The 19575-nt window shown below is 44.7% G+C and overlaps 1 protein-coding gene across 1 annotated transcript in view; it reads left to right on the plus strand.

The window, feature by feature from the left end:
• CTBP1 (C-terminal binding protein 1) overlaps positions 1–19575 on the plus strand; it is a 280570-nt gene that overhangs the window by 135610 nt on the left and 125385 nt on the right. The gene's annotated exons all lie outside the window — the stretch shown is intronic.

The following is a 19575-nucleotide window of genomic DNA, read 5'->3' on the forward strand; positions in this document are numbered from 1 at the left end:
CAAAATTGTTGTGTTAACAGATGGGAAAAGTTTGACTGGAACCTGTCACCAGGATAATACAGAGTTATAATAAAAGAAGTCCTGAGGAACATCGTCCCTCAGAAACTTCTATGTAGGACACGTCTACCATTAGTAAAACTGATGGTAGATGTAACTATAAAGAGGATATCTCTCCACTTCCATCAACTCCATCTCCTTAGCATCCTTTAGTAGGTGCCGTTACATGAATTCTGTAGTTGGAAGTAGTCCAACTATTCTAACTGAGTAGTTGGAATTTTCTCTCTAGCCCCCAATGGTCCTTAGTAGCCGGGCCAATGTTCCCATTCAGGTTTGCGGTTCAGCCACATGACCCAGACATATTGCTGGATTGAATAGCCAATTGGGAAAATTGATGCCCCTAGCAATTAGTCATAGCTATAATTGGCCACGGGGACACCTCTGGCCAATCATAACCATGGGTAGATGCCAGGGGTGTCAATTTGCCAGAATGACCATTCGCCCACCAATCTGGAAATATGTCCGGGTCAAGTGGCTGAATTTGAACAGGAATTTTAGGCCCTGAATAAGGTCATTATGTTTGGCCCTTAACTAGTGCCCTCACTCATCTGACGATAATAATAATAATCTTAATTTATACAGCGCCATCAAATTGTGTAGCGCATTACAGATTCTGGGGAACATACAAATAAAATAAGACATTACAGAGTAACAACAGTCATAAGGAACAATGTTTTATTTGTATGTTCCCCAGAATCTGTAATGCGCTACACAATTTGATGGCGCTGTATAAATTAAGATTATTATTATCGTCAGATGGTCGGAACCAGGCTGTGAGACCAGCTACTTATATTACCCCCGAAACTAACCTAATTTTATTCTCTACGGTCAAATGGGTGGTCATGGGCTGGAGCAGACAGCCAGGCTCCACCCATCTGACACTAGAGATTCAAAGATAGTGACGTTGATTACTCGGGAATGGTGGAGACTAGAGGGAAAATTCCAACTACGCCAGAAATAAGGATAAAAGTAGTTGAAGTAATAAATAAGTCCATTTTGATATGGAATTTACCTACTTCCGGGACTTTCTATGTCTCTTCCAATCACTGGTAACATCTATACAGGTGATGATGATAATAACTTATCTCTGTCCCTGGACTGAGATTTCTTCATATGACACAGAGGATGCTCAGTAATATCTTTTATTATCATTCTCTATCCTGGAGTCCTGATGTAGAGCAAAATCTCTGCTGCAGCAATGTAGGCAAAATGACTTCATCATCATATAAACAACATAAACTAATCAAATCAGAAAATAACATAAAATGGTATATTTCTGGTAAAAAAAAAAAAACTATATGGTGCTACAATCCCATATCTTGGAGTGAGGAAGATTTAATTTTTTTTAACCTGTACAAAAAAACCCTAAATTGTACAACAGATATAAATGACACTAAACCCTTATACTAAAATGTTTGTTTCCTTGTTTTGCCTATTCTCCTGTTAATTCGTAATATACTACAATAGGCTCTTTGATTGGGATGACATATGGGGGTTCTAAACCTGACGTTTTATGCTGTGACTCTTCTCACCGTGTTCCAACGAATGTATGATCTATGATGTTCCTGATCCTGAGCGATCAGTCATGTACTGCCATCACCTACTTGTATTAGTCCATTTTGCTTTTCCTAATAAATGTTGATTATACATAAACCCTTATACTAAATCCTGAGCTCCTCCTCCGCACATGGACTGTTTGTCCTGAGCATAGTATTGGACTAAGATCCCTAGGGTATAAAATCTGTACTTGGAGACCACCTCTATACAGCTACATGCAAATCTTATCTGATACTGATTTTTAAAATCCTAAAATACAGATTTCTCTTAGCATTAGCTCATTTCCTTGTTGCCTTGGACTGTAAAGTCCTGGCAGTCTTGTCAGTATCCTGCTGACAGGCTCTGGCCTTGAACGTAGGCTCTTATCTCCTGTATGTGCTTGAAATAATCACAATGTCCCATCAATCCATCACATGGTCTATTTATGGTTCAGTCTTATTCAAGTGATTGGTGCTGAGCTGCAATACCAATGGAGGCCACTATAAAATGTATGGTGCTGTGCTCAGTATTGTGGTTCAAGTGCTGAACCTTAAGAAAATCCTTTCTATAGTGTATCCATGATTTCTACCTCCTAACACATGGGAAAAGTTTGACTTTAGACTTTTTGATTTGGAGACAATTTGTTTCCAGAACGTTCTCCATCTCCTACTTGTGCCATTGTTTATCTTGGCGCTGGGCTGTTTACCAGGGCACCGGTCCAGTTGCTCATTTATTGAATGTGAGCTGAACAAATAGAGGCAGCAGAAAAATTATGTAATGAATAGGAAATAGGATAGTCCCAATTTGCATCTGTAACTGATGAACTGAGGCTTTGTGTTCCAAAGAAAACAGCTCGGAATAAAACGTGATTCATTCTATGGATGCTACAGAGACCCTTGTCCTATATGAGTGTAGCCCGCTTGTCAAGTGCCAACCCCTGGGTGAATGTATGGTCACAGAATAGCATCTCATTGTGTGGTGTCCCTCTAGGCACCACCGGAGGGGGCAAGAGCCGATAGTTTCATACAGCACTGATCAAGCAAAAAGCAAGCAGCCTGATATTCGCTGCACATACGGTATAATCCAAGCTGCCATGTTTGACCCGTTTTGGTCCAGCCCCCTCTGTTCCCTCTTATCTTTCATGTTCCTATGGTTTTCTTTTCTCACTAGACTCTATGGGAGCTAATAATTTGATCATTTTGTGAGCTGACCTCCAGCTTGTGCATTGGATTCCTCCAGCTGCCCTGACCTCTGCCTGTCCATGACTATTCCTTGCCTGACTCCTCTGGTGCCTTTCACCAACATCTTCTCACCAACCTTTTCCTGCTGTCAGTAGTACCAGAACTGCAACAACACTGGCCTTGTGATCCTCACATAGTAAAATCCAGATCCTCAAACAGGAATTAAAGGGTGAAAACTAACAGGGTCACTAGGTGACACCCCTGCACCAGGATATCCTCTGTAATTGAAAGTAGGTCGTGGACCAATGCTTCCACCAGGCTAGTTTAGCTCAGGGACAATCCCAAGGATTTCATCATCCCCAAGCTAAAATAGTCTGGTAGAAGCGTTGGTCCACAACCCACTTTCAATAACAGAGGATATCCTGGTGCATGTGTGTCACCTACCTTGGAAAACGTTGGCACTATGGGAAGAAGACAATTCCCTTCTCCGGAGGATGTGTGATGTAATTGATGTGGATGTTACCATTTACCTAAACATTGTAAATCCAAGTACCCCCCCCCCCATGTATTCATAGCTATGATATTCCTAAATGACAATAACCCCTTCCAGCATTGCAATGTATAACCACACTGCAAAATCTGTCCAGGAATGGTCTGAAGAGCAAGAGTGCACGGTGGTGACTTGTCTTAAAATCTCCAGATCTCCATCTCATTGAGCCCATATGGAAGGTTCTGGGAAAACAAGTCCAATCCAACGTAGACCGCACCTCGTAACTTACAGGACTTAAAGGATCTTCTGCCAACGTCATAGATATTACTGTATTCCAGGTCACTTCTGAGATCCATCTTCGTGTTACTACTGTTGGGTTTGTAGCTTAAGAAGCATAAAATTAACAGAAAGATGTTCTACGAGGGAATCTAGGTCACGTCTTGCCCCAGGATATAAATCAGGCCTTCCTAGTGTGGTGTCCATTCTGTGCTCATCTCCTTCACCTACTTTCTCCCTCTTCATCACATGTGTATCCACGTCCAGCCCTTCTATAAGTCGTCTATTTCTATAGATATGGGTTAGGGTGCTTATGTCTATGCATTGATCGGATTCTTCGGCTGGCCATACACCTCGGGCAGCTGACATCTCTCTCGTGCACGATGGGCTCGGCTGCTCAGGCCAGAGAGGGGGGGGGACACCTCTGGTGGGGGCTTATTTCCCTCAAGATGAAAGGATCAGCCATGAGAAAATCTAATATTCCCTGCGCTGAGCAAGGATATCCGATATACATTGAATGGTCATTAGATGCCACCAGATGTGGCAGGTTTGGCCAACATTTTTTATGTTTTTGTAAAAGGTAACGAGTAACCATAAAAGGAGAGAAGATACAAGTTCCATGCAGATGTCATCATTTTCACACAATTCTCCAGTATCGGTCTCCACCTCTATTTCACCTTTCCATCATTGTGATTTCCATTGCTTTTTCTTTCCTTATACTTCAGTTTATTTATGTTCTTATGTTTATGTTTTTATGTCTCATTTCCTGCCTCGTATGTTCCTTTACTTCTTTTTTCCATAATCTTCTTCTTCTTTGTTCTTCTTTCTCACTTGGTGTCTTCCTCTTTCCATATCTCCCTCCTTTCTCCTCTTCCTCTTTCTACTTTTGTCATCCTCTCTATTGCCCATCCCTGTGCATTTCTCTCTCCATCTCTCTATCCTTTTTTCTATTATTCTTAGTCTTTTCTGATCTCTGGCTCCTGACTATTTCTCTTCCTTTGTCCATTTCTACATCTGCAAACCTCTCTACTGCCCTCCATGTCACTTCCTTTTTTAAATGATCAATTTATTTACTCAAATAGCTTCCTTTATTTTCTTGCTCTCCAATTTTCAACCCATCCCTCTTCCTCTTTAACTTTTGCCCTGCTTCATCCTCTCTACTTCCCTCAATGTATTCCATTCTATTTTTCCCTTTCCACTCTTCATTGTATCATTCTCCCTATTGTCTGTGCCTACTTCTCTGCTGCCTCCCTGTGCCATCCTCATACAGTCATCCTCTCTACTGCCCTCTCAGTGTCATCCTCTCTACTGCCCTCTCAGTGTCATCCTCTCTACTGCCCTCTCAGTGTCATCCTCTCTACTGCCCTCTCAGAGTCATCCTCTCTACTGCCCTCTCAGTGTCATCCTCTCTACTGCCCTCCCTGTGTCATCCTCTCTACTGCCCTCTCAGTGTCATCCTCTCTACTGCCCTCTCAGTGTCATCCTCTCTACTGCCCTCTCAGTGTCATCCTCTCTACTGCCCTCTCAGTGTCATCCTCTCTACTGCCCTCTCAGTGTCATCCTCTCTACTGCCCTCTCAGTGTCATTCGCTCTACTGCCCTCTCGGTGTCATCCTCTCTACTGCCCTCTCGGTGTCATCCTCTCTACTGCCCTCTCGGTGTCATCCTCTCTACTGCCCTCTCAGTGTCATCCTCTCTACTGCCCTCCCTGTGTCATCCTCTCTACTGCCCACCCTGTGTCATCCTCTCTCCTGTCCTCCCTGTGTCATCCTCTCTACTGCCCTCCCTGTGTCTCCCTCTCTACTGCCCTCCCTGTGTCATCCTCTCTACTGCCCACCCTGTGTCATCCTCTCTCCTGTCCTCCCTGTGTCATCCTCTCTACTGCCCTCTCGGTGTCATCCTCTCTCCTGCCCTCTCAGTGTCATCCTATCTACTGCCCTCTCAGTATCATCCTCTCTACTGCCCTCCCTGTGTCATCCTCTCTCCTGCCCTCCCTGTGTCATCCTCTCTACTGCCCTCCCTCTGTCTTCCTCTCCATCTCTCCATCTCTCCTTTCTCTTTCCTTTTGTCTGCATGGATTGTCTATGTACACAAATAAATAACTGCATTCTCAGCTCCGCTGGTCCCTTCAACAACTGCTCATAAAAGCTATTTATTTACATCCTCAGCCTGGAAAGAAAATCAATTTCACAGAAACAATGTAACAGTAGGTGGAGCCATTATCATGTCATTTTCTTTTGCATTATTTGTAAGGAGGAGAAATAATGGTTTTGTCTAAAGGTTTTCACAACCTGCGGCACAGTAGCTTTTTATGTACTTTTACTCGCTGCTGCTCTGCTAGGAATAGTACAAGCATCTTCCCTGGGGGCTTTTCACTTTGCAGTTTTCTATGCAAAATTGTTAATATAACCCTTTAATTCCTGCAGCACAGTCCCATGTACCTCCAAATGTGAGACCTGTATAAGAATCAGACCCTCTGATCATAACATCTGCACTAGTGACTAGGACCGGGCTGTGGTGGGTCAGCGACCCTTGACATTTGCCTACATTTAGGGGTCTAATGTGATCCCGGATCTTACAGTGAGATGATCTGTCCAAAAGCCATGTTTTAATATTTCATTTTCACGTTCCAGATTCTGTGCTGATTACTTTCTTGGAATATCTTTACACTGTTTACAGCTTCTCTTCTGAAACTAAGCTCCAAATCTTCTGCATAGTTGAGTTCTTAAAGGGAACCTACCACCACAATTCTACCTATAAAGGTAGAAGGGGTGGTAGGTTGATGAATGGGACGTCAGGAGAGCCCTTTTTTTGGCTAATCCTCACGTCCTGGCTATCTTTTAGTAAACTTTAATCCGTGGATATGTAAATTTGCGTAAAACGCAGGCCTGCGGCTGCACGGCTGCGGCTCCGAGGCCGGAGCTACTGCGCATGCGGAGCTACGCCGCAGATGCCATGGACTCGGACAAGGGCGCACAGCTACAAGGAGCTGCTCGCCGAATATGAAATGGTAGGCAGAGAAAAGAGGTCACTGGGGCGTGGAGTAGCCGCGACATGTAGCCTCATGTCCGGCTACTCCGGTGGTAGGTTCCCTTTAAGAAATAAAATTGTAGTAACCTGCACCCACCACTTGTGGGAGCTCAAGTGTACTGGTGGTTGTTTGTCTAGTCTAGATAGTCTAACATTAGCCAATTAATCATGTCATTGGATATCATTTTTATTTCTTTAGGGGAAGATCATATAGAATTATATTTTCGTCTACTGCAGCTATTGTAGTCACAGGACTCACACAGTAGCCAATTTAGTAATAGTCCCCCCATAGTAACCAATATAGTCACAGGGATCTACACTATCCATTGTAGTCACTGGAGTCTCACAGTAACCAATATAATCACAGGGCTGCCATAATAATTTATATAATTACTGAGGTCCACCAGCAGTCAATATAGGTACTGGGTCCCACAGTAACCAAATAGTCCCAGGGCTCCCACAGTAGCCAAAATGGTCACTGAGGTTCTAGTATCCTGTAGTTACAGGGACCCAGTAGTAGCCAATAGTCACAGTGCCCCCACACAGTAGCCAGAAGTCAAAGAGACCAAAAATAGTTAATATAAATAGGACCCCCCAGTAAACAATATTCACATCACCCTAAACAGTAACCCAAAGTCTTAGTGCCCATACAGCACCCCATAGTGACAGGGCCCTCCCAGCAGTTAACATTCTCATATTCTCAGCACCTTCATCCTCCCATAGTCTCAGTGCCACCACAACAGCCCTGTTACCTAGAGTCCCAGTGTTCCTGCACAGGAACTTAGTCATTGTGACCTCAATAGCCATATTTACAGTGCCCTGTGCAACTAATAGTCTAGGGCAGTGATGGTGAACCTATGGCACGGGTGCCAGAGGTGGCACTCAGAGCCCTCTCTATGGGCACTCATGCCATCACCCCAGCGCAGAGTTCGCCAGATAGGAAACAAGGCCTCTTGCAGTCCCAGAAAGCCCAAGACACTGGAAGGAAGCTACAATGATAATCCAAACTTCTTCTCCTTCTTTCTACTGTATTGGAGTCCTCAGGTGCCTATACAATTTAAACATGTGACAGAGCAAGTTACTGTTTAAATTGTTGCATCGGCACATTGCGAAAAATATATGGGTTTTGGATGTAGTTTGGGCACTCGGTGTCTAAAAGGTTTGCCATCACTGGTCTAGGGCCCCCAGTCCCCCCCAGCCCATAGTCATAGTCCCTCCTAAAATTGCCCTTAGTTATAGTGCCTTTCAGAGTTGACCATAGTCCCAGTAACCCCATTGTAGCTCATAGTCACAAGGCCCCCAGTAGTACACAGTCACAGTGCTACCAACAATCGCTGCTAGACACTCAACCTTCCAAAGTTGTCATAGTTCCCACGCTCCATTGTGCCTATAGTCACAGTACTCCCCACAGAACTCCGGATCACACTTGCAGATCTATTCATCACATTGCTGCATTACTGAACATCTATATGCGCTTTCATGTTGACCAATTGTACAGATGTCTTAAAGAGACACCAGAAAATTGATCAGAGGGTAAACACTGTGACTTCGGGGGGCCTGCCCCTTACTGGAGTCCCAGAATTCCTCCTCTTATAAGCTGTACAATGAAACTGGATAAAAGTGGGTACACAGAACCTCCTGACCATCCCCATTGTGCTCTGAAATGCTAATTTGCATATTAAAAAAACCGTAAGATTTCAAGCCAAAAGACAATGGGGCTCATATACTTATCCGGTCCTGTCGCGATCCCGCGGCGCGCTTTCCAACGTGGATTCGGGTTCTGCCGGGATTCACTAAGGTCATCCGCCCGATATCCAGCAGGTATTCGGCGCAAAACGGAAAAATTCGGGAAACCCAATGAAGGTGCGGCCGCGAAGCCCTTAGTAAATGAGCTCCATACTGTACTCATGATGCAGGACAGTAGGATTTGGTTTCGGTGTGACCTGGAGGGGACAGGTTTTCTGTACAAATATTCATCTTATCTTTAGTTTCTTGCATAGAACATATTGTTATATTATTGTACCACCTAAATTGATATGAGATCCTATTTTATCCTGGTGTACGAGAAAAAATAACAAAAGGGGTCATCGTTCTGAATGGTCCTGAGTCAGCTGCTGCTGCGGCAGGTGTTCTATAGCGTCCACAACATCTGCCAGTAGACCCTTCCCTCGCTCCCGACGTGTCCCGCAGATGGTCTTGTTTGCATCTCTCCTACGTTCTCCAGAAACTCCGAGCCCTTTACTCCCGTCACCGCTCTCCACTTCTATTCCCGCACAAGTTATTTATCAACCTCAAACAATCTCACGTTGGGCCATTGCTGCCTCGATAAATAAAAGCAGCTGTAGTCTCTTAGGTTCTTATCAGCATGAATGCACACAGTACCAGCTCCACTTTCCTCCGACGCGCCGTCATGTTTGGAATGGAGGGCATGCTGCACCGGCCAGCCATGTTTAGAATCCACAATAATTCCGAATGGTGAATCGGTTTCCATAACAACTTCTTTGTTTTTTTGCCATTCGCTCAGACAAGTGAATAGCACGCGCCCAAACAGAATTAGAAGGGAGCGTTAATTACACCCCGGATTGTTGGGAAGTCAATGGATGTTTATTAAAACTGAAATTAATTTGCTTCGCCAGGCAAATGGAAAATATGAATACGGGTTTTGTGGAGTGAGCGCTTAGTGGTGGCGCGTTCCCGGCAGCCAAGCTCCATAATGTTATGCATACAGGCAAAATGTGGCTTATTGTTCAGCGAAGCAAACAGGAGAAATGCCTAAATGCATTTTCACAGGCGACACACAAGAACTTCCAAAGCAATTATGCTAAATATACCTCCAACTTAAAGGGCACCTACCACCACGAATCTACCTATAAAGGTAGATCGGGTGGTAGGTGGATGTATGGGACGTGAGGATAGCCCTTTTTAGAGCTAATCCTCACGTCCCCGCTAGCGTCACATAAACTTTATTGCCCTAATATGTTAATTTAATTAAGCGGCTACCGGGGCGTGGAGTAGCCGGACACGAGGCTACACGGCGCGGCTACTCCACGCCCCAGTAGCTGCTTTCCCCCGCCTACCCTGTGATCTTCGGCGCGCAGCTCCTGGCAGCTGCGCGCCCTTGTCCGAGAAGCCGGAGTTCTGCGCATGCGCAGTAACTCCGGCCAAGATGCGCGATCTCGGGAACGAGGCCGGAGTTACTGCGCATGCGCAGAACTCCGGCTTCTCGGACGAGGGCGCGCAGCTGCCAGGAGCTGCGCGCCGAAGATCACAGGGTAGGCGGGGGAAAGCAGCTACTGGGGCGTGGAGTAGCCGCGCCGTGTAGCCTCGTGTCCGGCTACTCCACGCCCCGGTAGCCGCTTAATTAAATTAACATATTAGGGCAATAAAGTTTATGTGACGCTAGCGGGGACGTGAGGATTAGCTCTAAAAAGGGCTATCCTCACGTCCCTTACATCCACCTACCACCCGATCTACCTTTATAGGTAGATTCGTGGTGGTAGGTTCCCTTTAAGGGAGTCCTTTGTCCAAAATGACATCTGCTCAGTTCAATGTCTGTTTCGCTTGGAGATGACTTATGACTCCTCAACGCTTACAGTACGATGCGCGCTTCTGTCTTGAAGAATCATTGACCCGAGCAGTTATTTTAAAGGGGCGCTTCATTCCTACTGGATATTAACGTCAATGAGGCGGGAGACATTATGAAGTTAGATGGCTAAGACTTTGTTTGACTGTGTTAAATAAGGGTTCTTTTTTGAAGTCTGAATTTCTATCCCATCATGCTTCAGGACTGGAGACATATTTGGTATTTTTAAATCCTGTAAATTTTTGTGTTGTGCTCATTGACAACCTCTAACTGCTCATGCGCTTTGCGTCAGAGGTCAAGAAGTGCTGGAGGAAGAAAAAGACTTCAGCTCAGGGCACAGGTTTGCTATAACTCTTCGGGAATAAGTTAATTCAACTTTACGACAGATATTCTATGTCAAAGTTAGTGCCAAAATCCTTGATTGCGGATATTGGGGCACATTTACTTACCCGTCCCGCCGCGATCCGTGCCATGCGTTGTCTGACGAGGATTCGGAGCGGACGCGATTCACTAAGATCGTGCATCCAATTTTCTGCATGTGTCGCTTCCCCGCTGAGGTACGCCGGAGTTCACCTTCTTCTTCCTGGTGCATGTAAGTGCTGATCTTGCGACAGAATTTTTAAAAAAATGTTAAAATTCTGCGCTTTGTCCGAATCAGTCAAGTTGTCCGACGTCCACGCTCCCCAATTTGTGTCACAAGCAAGCCGGCGCCGATGCGACACAATCCGATCGTGTGCGCCAAAAACCAGGGGCAATTCTGGGCAAAACGGAAAAAATCGTGAAACCCGACTAGAGGGGACTTGGGAGAGGGACTTTGGCTCAATTCGGAACATTCTGATGCATTTCTAAAATCTGGAATGGTTCCAATCTTAGCAAGATCAACAGTCTCAATTTTTTTTAAATTGTATCCACCCATTCAAAAAAATGTTTATTAAAATTGCTCATACTCGCCAAGGGGCAGGTAATCTTTTATACAGAGTCACACCACCACAGAAAAGTCAAAGGGTACACCCCTTAGTTTTATAATTTGCTAATAATTAGAGATGAGAGGATCCAAAATTTAGGTACAGCGTCCTCCGTGCAGCAGCTCTGGACGGTTGCAAATCAGGCAGTTTTCTAACCCTAGCAACTAGGCATGGCTGTAATTGGCCAATTTTGTCCACCAGGTGTCAACCACCTCACCAATCACAGCCATGTCTAGTTGTTAGGGGCATAAAGCTTCTAGATTGGCTCCTCTGAAGCCCATCAAGAAACATGTCCAGGTTAAGCGGAGCTGCCGGATGGAGGACGCCGAACCTAAAGTTCTGGTGCACTCCTCTTTATTAATTGACTTATAAACTGATGGGCAGATTTTCATAAATATCACCCGAGTGAATAAAGTGCTAAAGATATGAGTTCTTCCATTCAGCATTTTATACATTTCAGGTGACTGTTTTGGGCCCCTTTAACTTTGCTTGACCCAAGCCATCTTTGTTTTAAGCTACAGCTTGGCTCACGGATGCTGCGGACAAGATTGGTGCCGCCTCCGGTGTCTTTTGTGAATATTCATTGACCCTTTCACTAATATAAAATAATAAACCTATAAGACTATATATGAGGTGCACCTATTACACAGCCAGCAAAAAAATAATACTAATTATTAAACTTTAAAAACATTAAAATACTAAAAATTACCAAAAATAATGTGAGCATAACTTCAGAGAAAGGAAGACGCACAGGAATGAGGCATTAGGATCTATCTTAAGGATCTTATATACAAATAGAATACAGGTGGTCCCTGACTTAAGGACACCCGACCCCTAGACGGATTTCTCTGACCCCTGTGACCTCTGGTGAAGGTCTCTGGATGCTGTAAGGTGTCTGTAATGAAGTTTCATTGATCACCCTTGTTCCGATAACATAAAAAAATTTTGAAAATCCAATTGACACTGGCACAATTTTTTTTGTGTGGAGCTACTATGATAAAATATACCTGTTCTGATACATACAAATTCAACTTTAGTACAATCCAAAAGAACCTACCCAGTACGTAACCCAGGGACTGCCTGTATATACATTACCTTTAAATATATAAATGGCGCCCTGTACAAAATACAAATTCAATGGGTTCTACTAGACCAGGGGTGCACTAATACACTACTACTAAAAAGCACCAATAACGGGACTACAGCAGAAACTTCCATCTCTTAATCTATAAATATCATAGTAAAGCACTTAATATAATCCCAGAAACAACAAAAATACACAGTAGACAGTTAATAGACCCCAAACCAGACGAAACAAGGAATAATAATACAGAAACAGACCACATAATTAATAATAATGCAGCCCCCAGAAGAGACAAAAACTGACAATACAGCTCACACCTGCTATTAAGTGATAATAATGAGACCAAACAACTTATAATAATGTAGACTCCCAGACCAGAAAATTAAATGAAATGAACCAGACAAAAAAAAAAACAAAAAACCTAGAAATACTTACCCCCACTCCTCTTCATCTTGATCCCGGAGCTGTCCGACGCTGGGATCACGTAGAATAGTCATAATTAGAGGGTTGGAGCACGGGGACAAGATGTCCGTTGCTCCGGGCTGCTAGTTATGCACGCTCCTGCACCTCCCCCTCCTATGCTGGGAGAGGGAGGTGACGTCACTCCTCTTGTGTGATGTCACCTCGCTCTCCCATGCTCTCAGCATGGGAGGGGGAGGTGCGGGGGCGTGCATAACTAGCAGCCCGGAGCAACGGACATCTTGTCCCCGTGCTCCGGCCTTCTAATTATGACTTCTAGGTGATCACAGCGTGTCAAGACTAGCGACAGACATCGCCGGGATCAAGGTGAAGAGGAACGGAGGTGAGTATTTAAAGAATTTTTTTGTTTTTTGGTTGGTTAATTTTCTTTCATGTAAACCCCCGCCCCCAAGATAAGACAAATAAGACAAGACAATAAGACAAGACTTGCATCTATCTGTCTTAAAGTGTAACCATCATTTGAGATTTTTTTTACATGGTGTTAGGGGGGATTCAGTGAACATTTTTTAAATATCTGTCATTAACAAATTCTGCTTAGTTTGTAAAATAAAATCCAACTACTCCTTCCCATAGAGATGTGTATTCCAGCCTGTACAGTGTGTGTCTATGCAGGCTGCATGAGCTCACATCTAATCTCCCGATGTTTGGTTACACAGCTTTGAGAAGGGAAGATTAATCTCTTCACTTTAAGCTGAAATCGCATGAAATGGCGATTACTCACAGTCTCAACATCTTATATTATAAAAATATGGGCTCTATGTCATGGATGGTCCCGCGACCCATATCGCGGGTCGCAGGCTAACCCATGCTCCCCGGGGCTCGCAAGCGGTGCCAGAGCAGCTTACCCTTCCCCGTGCCTGATTCCCTGCCGAGCTCCGTGCGCGCGCGTCTCCGTCTCTTAGGGCGTGCGGCACTTCCAGGAAATTTAAAGGGCTGAATTTCCCCTTAAAAAGCCAGCACCTTCCTTTCTGCCTTGCCGGATCTTTGTGCCTCACAGCCTGAGAGAAAGCTCTTTTTCCTGCGTTCCTGCGTCTCCTGTGTTCCTGTGTCTCCAGCGTTCCTGTGTACCAGTGTCCCTCTGTGCTGCTGTCCTGTGTGCCGTGCTCCCTTTCCCATCTGCTTGGACCTCCTGTTGCTGACCCAGGATCGGACTCTGACGTTGCATCTCTGCCGCCTGCCCTGACCCTGTGCCTGGACCTGACCACGAGATTGTCTGCCGTCTCTGTACCTCGACCTTGGCCGCCACTGCAGACAAGTCACACCTGACGAACGACCTGGTGGTACCACGCCGCAGCTTGTCTAACCCACTTTGCGTCGGGCTCTGGTGAAAACCGGGTACCACTTAGACTCCGGTCCCAGTTAGTGGCTTGTGTCACCATCTGCAGTGCTCCAGAGAATCCACAACCCGCAAGCCTGACACTCTATTTTACAATGATATGTTTAGTGATCAATGATGTTGTCAAGATCCCAGTGTTTGACAATATTTTGGATCTTATGACTGGCGTCTGTAAAATCTGTCATTGTGCGGAGTAATAAAAGAGCCATGATCACAATAATTTCGTTACGATGAAAGTCCTCGCTCAGCAGAGTGGGATGTGGAGCGTCAAGTTGAAGATGCTTCCAGTAAATAGTCGGGTTCTGAATTTATGCTGCACCCACACTTTTGGCAGAGAACAAGCACATATCATGGTCAATAAAGAGGACAGCTTTGTTTATACAAAGTAGCAATTTATACCATATTCCCGATGCCAAAAAGGCAAACAGCTTGCGGAGACGAGTGCATCTGGAGCAAGTCAGTTGTGTTACACCTCCTTTACTGCTGCACATCCACACATTCATTATGCTGCTCCTTGTTAAAATGACAGAGTAAATTTAGTTTTTGGAATATATTTCCTGGGATCAGGCGACCTGGAGAGATGGATTACAATGTTACACCAGTCATCTCACTATGTAGACATCTCCTTTAAATAACATATGTTAATGATGTCACCGTGTGATATCATCGGTGATATTTCTATAAGGAAATTTGGAAATGTGTGCAGTGATTTATAGGCAATAGCAATTCTGCATTTATTATCACTGAACAGAGCCATTTTTATCCATTGTTTGTATCTGCAACGCCCCTGCCAACGTATATTCAACGTGGTAGTTGCGAATAGCGCCCTCTCCCTGTCAGGATCTATCTGGTGAGCCTGTGCAACTCAACCAGAGGATAATGCTAGGAGAACTTAATGTAAATTGCAGCTGTAGATTCTGCCTGAAAAGGCAACAGTTGAATTGGTGTAAGTAATTATCCAATAATGTGGCTGTATTGTTAACTGTGATTGGAGAGGTGCTACCACCTGACCAGGGGGAGTATAAAACCCCTGTGCTGGGGAAGCTCATGGTCTGTCTGAGGAGTCTGTTCAGATTGAAGAGAGAGAGACAGTGTTCAGTACACCTTCTGTCCTGCTACAGATACCAATCCCAGGAACTGAGTCAGGAGACTCTCATCGAGAGCTGCAGCTTTCACAATTTGGACACAGCCCCACCTCAACTATCCCAGCCTGCATCTACTTTCAGGCTGGTGCACTAATCCTGCGGACCACACTTCATGACCACTCCAGTAACCAGAATCCGGTGTTAATCGTGTTTTGGCCGTTGCCTGCTGTTCAATAAAGAACTGTAAGTTGATTTGCACAATGTTGCCTCCGTCTGATCCCTGGATACGGCTGTCACTACCACGGGCTCCCCATCCATCACCCAGGGACATATCTTACAGAAACTCAGAAGTTTCCCCAGGGAGAACCAGTACATCAGCCTCTCCCTCCATATTTCTTGCACACACCACCCGCCGGAGAGCTGCCAGGCTGTAGGACAGCCCTCTGGTCCCCATACCAAGCACCGTGACATCAGTGCAACCGCCAGCAGCCACTCTGGTATTCTGGGCCCCCAGCTGCCTCCAGGCCCCAGCATTCATTCATAGCAGTTGTAGTCCACAATGGGAGACAATAGATTCACCATTCACCATTCTGCTGTTCTTAGTTAGTCAACAAAACCACCAGTAAAACAGGATGAAGCTCATGATCAGTACAGGATAAGTAATGTCATGTATGTACACAGTGACTGCACCAGCAGCGGAATAGTGATGTCATGGATGTGCACATAGTTCAGTGACCCCACTATAGTATTGTGTGTGTGTATATATACATATATAGAATCCTTATGGATATAAATCACGTCTTTATGTAATCTCTACAATTGTTTCTATAGCTGTACATGACTTATAAGAGAGGTGGCACGTGAGTATACTTCTAGCTGAGAGCCATGTTTTTACATTGTTACATTTGGCTTTCCTCCGGCTGTTCCTCTCACCATTGGTATAAGAGCCATTCAGCAGTCACATTGTGTTAATATTCCTGTAGACAATCAGCATATAGTTACACAAGAGGCTGTAATGGTTGGCGATTACTTTACCCTTTTTTCTAGCATGCTTATGACGGCGGTGAGCTAACACAAGTCATTCTGTGCATTTCCTAAAAGTCTTTGTTAGATTTGGCGTATTAATGGCTTTAAACTATTTCGGATCAATACATGGTAGCTCACTGCCTTGTACAACTAAAAGGATTAAGAGGTAATTGGAACCGGGATGTCAAAATACTTCCCAATTATGTTCCTAAAGGTTTTTACGTGTGTTATTTACGTAAGGGGAGAGTTGTAATGTGGAAGGGGACTACAAAAGCATTTATACTTCCTGTCCTTTCAATGGGGCAGTGTATGATAGGCTGGCGCATTGTGAGCCTTTGTATGATTAAGCCCATAGCCCAGTGGATAGAGGCTCTATCTCTCTCTATGGCAGGTGGAGTGTGGAGGTTGTGGGTCCAAATCCTGGCTCGGGCAAAGATGTATTTAATTGAATTAAATAGAGACCTTGAGGCTAATTTACTAAGGGTCTGCAGCCACACTTTCGTCGGATTTTCCGGCATTTTCAGGGACTTGCGCTGCTGTGACAGGTAGGTTAGCAGGGGATTGTATTGCACGCAATCGGGTTTTGGCACAGCGGCACCGGCTTTCATGCGACAGAAATCACGGGGGGTGAGCCATCAGACTATCCGACTAATTCAGACTGAGTGCGGGATTTAAGATTCAATTTTTGTCACAAGGCAATGCACTTACATGCATCAGGAAGAAGAAGGTGAACTCCGTCGGACCTGAGCATCGAAGCGACACATGCAGGATATCGAGCGCACGATCTTAGTGAATCGCGGCACAATGCATCATCGTCTGAACATGACTTTCTATGAACTCCTAAGTCCCGGTTAGTAAATGTGCCCCTTTGTGTCTGGGGAAGCCCAGGGAGATGTAGATATAATTTATGGACATATGGTGATATGAACCTGATGACGTGGTCCCTGCTCTGCGCTAAACCCACACATCTCTCAAAAGGTTTCCCTGCCCGATGTCTGTAGAAGTCATTCAGTAACGCAAGTTCTGGCTTTGAAAGTATTTACTAGGCGTGACACAGAGCCGGGACAACCCCAGCCAGTACGGGACCTGGAGAGAATATCTGGGACAATCTACCCGCTACCCGTGACAGCGGGACAGAGGTGAAAACCCAGAACTTTCCCGCCAAAACCGGGACGGTTGGGAGCTATGCCTTCACCAGCTCCTGGTGCAGGCTATATGTAGTGTGCAGGCATGGGGTAGGAACGCCCAGCGCTGACCCAGTCTGCCACATGGTATGGTCCCCTTCACATCCAGTTGTCGTGAAATCGGCGTGAGCAGGTAAATGGGGAGATACAAATAGGATTGCCAGCTTACCCCTATTTTACTGTTGACACCTCCATCAGCTAGATATGCAAAGTAGCGCACGTAACATCGTCCAGAGTCCACGGACACACAACGGAAAAGGAAGGTTTGTAGTAGATGTTCAGCGCAATATTTTACAAAGATCTGATAAGAGCTGTAATTCTTCTTTATTGAAGAGGGGAAAACAATGCAGCAGACACATACATAGAAAAGATCAACGCGTTTCGCGTTCATGATCTAATGTGTACACGATGCTTCAGACATTTAAACATACCCCACCTTGAACATCATCGCTTTGGGCGGTGCCAGGGGAGGCAGAGTTCCAACACCAAAAGAATTAACCCCTGGTAAGTCCAACGAGCTCTCTGTGGCAGTGCTCCCAGACGTTATAAAAACATAAAGGATAACTAAAACATCTACATACACAAAAGTATAAAAAGCAAAGGATTGGAAGATGTAATAGGTTACATGAATATATCAATGTCATATGCATATTCCTAAAGATATGGAACCAGTACACAAATCCGACCTAAACAAATACGAACAAATCTACACTGACAAAAAGAACCAAAAAGGAAAGAAGAAAAGAAAAAAAAAGAAGAAGAGACCTGGAGACTTCTATTTATTCTTAGGCCATAGGGAAGATGTCATGTCAGGATTTAGAAAACAGTGGGGCATATTTACTTACCCAGTTCCATTGCGATCCCGCGGTGCGTTGTCTGACGAGGATTCGGTTTCAGCGCAATTCACTAAGGTCGTCTGTCCAATTTCCTGCAGGTGTCGTACTAGAGAATACTTCTCTTCCACAGAACCCTCTGCTTGATAACCTCAGGCCATCATCAGATTCTTTGGCAGGAAAACTCAACCTATCATCTAATGGCATAAGTTGAGTATAGAGAGTAAGTTCTGGGAATCGGTCTTGTCTGGAACTAGAGAACACTTGGCTCATTTTTCCACAGAACCGTCTGCTGGAGAACCTCAATCCAGCATCAGATTATAGAGAGTAAGATTTGCCTCATGCTTACCATAGCTCATTTCACAAGCGAATGCTTCAAGAATTTTTAGGGAAGCCATGGGGAAAGTAGTCTTGTCAGGAAGTAGAGAATATTTTGCCCATTCTTCCACAGGACTCTCTGCTTGAGAATCTTGGTCCTCCATTGGATGTTAAGGAAAGATAATGATGCTCCTGACAGTTTGGGGCAGGAAAACTCCAAAAATATGATAGATGGGTTGATTATAGAGAATAAGATTTGCCTCATGCTTACCATAGCTCAACTTTCGAGCAAATGCTTCAAGAATGTTTTAGGGAAGCCATTGGAAAGTAGTCTTGTCAGGATCTAGAGACTACTTGGCCCATTCTTCCACAGGACTCCTGCTTGAGAACCTCAGTCCACTTTTGGATGCTAAGGAAAGATAAGGATGCTTGTTAGAGAATCTTTTGCCCATTCTTCCACAGGACTCGAGAATCTTGAGAATCTTGGTCCACCATTGGAAACCATAAGGAAAGATAATGATGCTCCTGAAAGTTTTGGGCAGGAAACCCCCAATCATATGATGGATGTGTTGATTATAGAGAGTAAGATCTGCCTCATGCTTAACATAACTCACCTTGCGAGCAAATACTTCAAGAATGTTTTAGAGAAACCATGGGGAAGTAGTCTTGTCAGGTTGTGGAGAATACTGGGCCCATTGTTCCACAGGACTCCTGCTTGAGAACCTCAGTCCACGATTGAATGCTAAGGAAATATAAAGATGCTCATTATAGTTTTGGGCAGGAAAGCTCCGTTTAGACTTAGAGAGTAAGATCTTCCTCATGCTTACCATAGCTCATGAGGAAGAGGCTTCAAGAAATTTTTAGAGAAGCCATCGGGAAGTAGTCTTGTCAGGATCTAGAGACTACTTGGCGCATTCTTCCACAGGACTCATGCTTGAGAACCTCAGTCCACGTTTGGATGCTAAGGAAAGATAAGGATGCTCGTTACGGTTTTGGGCAGGAAAACGCCATCAATCATCTGATGGCACAGGTTGAATATAGAGAGTAAGATCTTCCTCATGCCTACCATAGCTCACCTCACAAGCCAATGCTTCAAGAAATTTTAAGAGAAG

The sequence above is a fragment of the Engystomops pustulosus genome, chromosome 1 (genome assembly GCF_040894005.1).
Source record: "Engystomops pustulosus chromosome 1, aEngPut4.maternal, whole genome shotgun sequence".
NCBI lineage: Eukaryota > Metazoa > Chordata > Amphibia > Anura > Leptodactylidae > Engystomops > Engystomops pustulosus.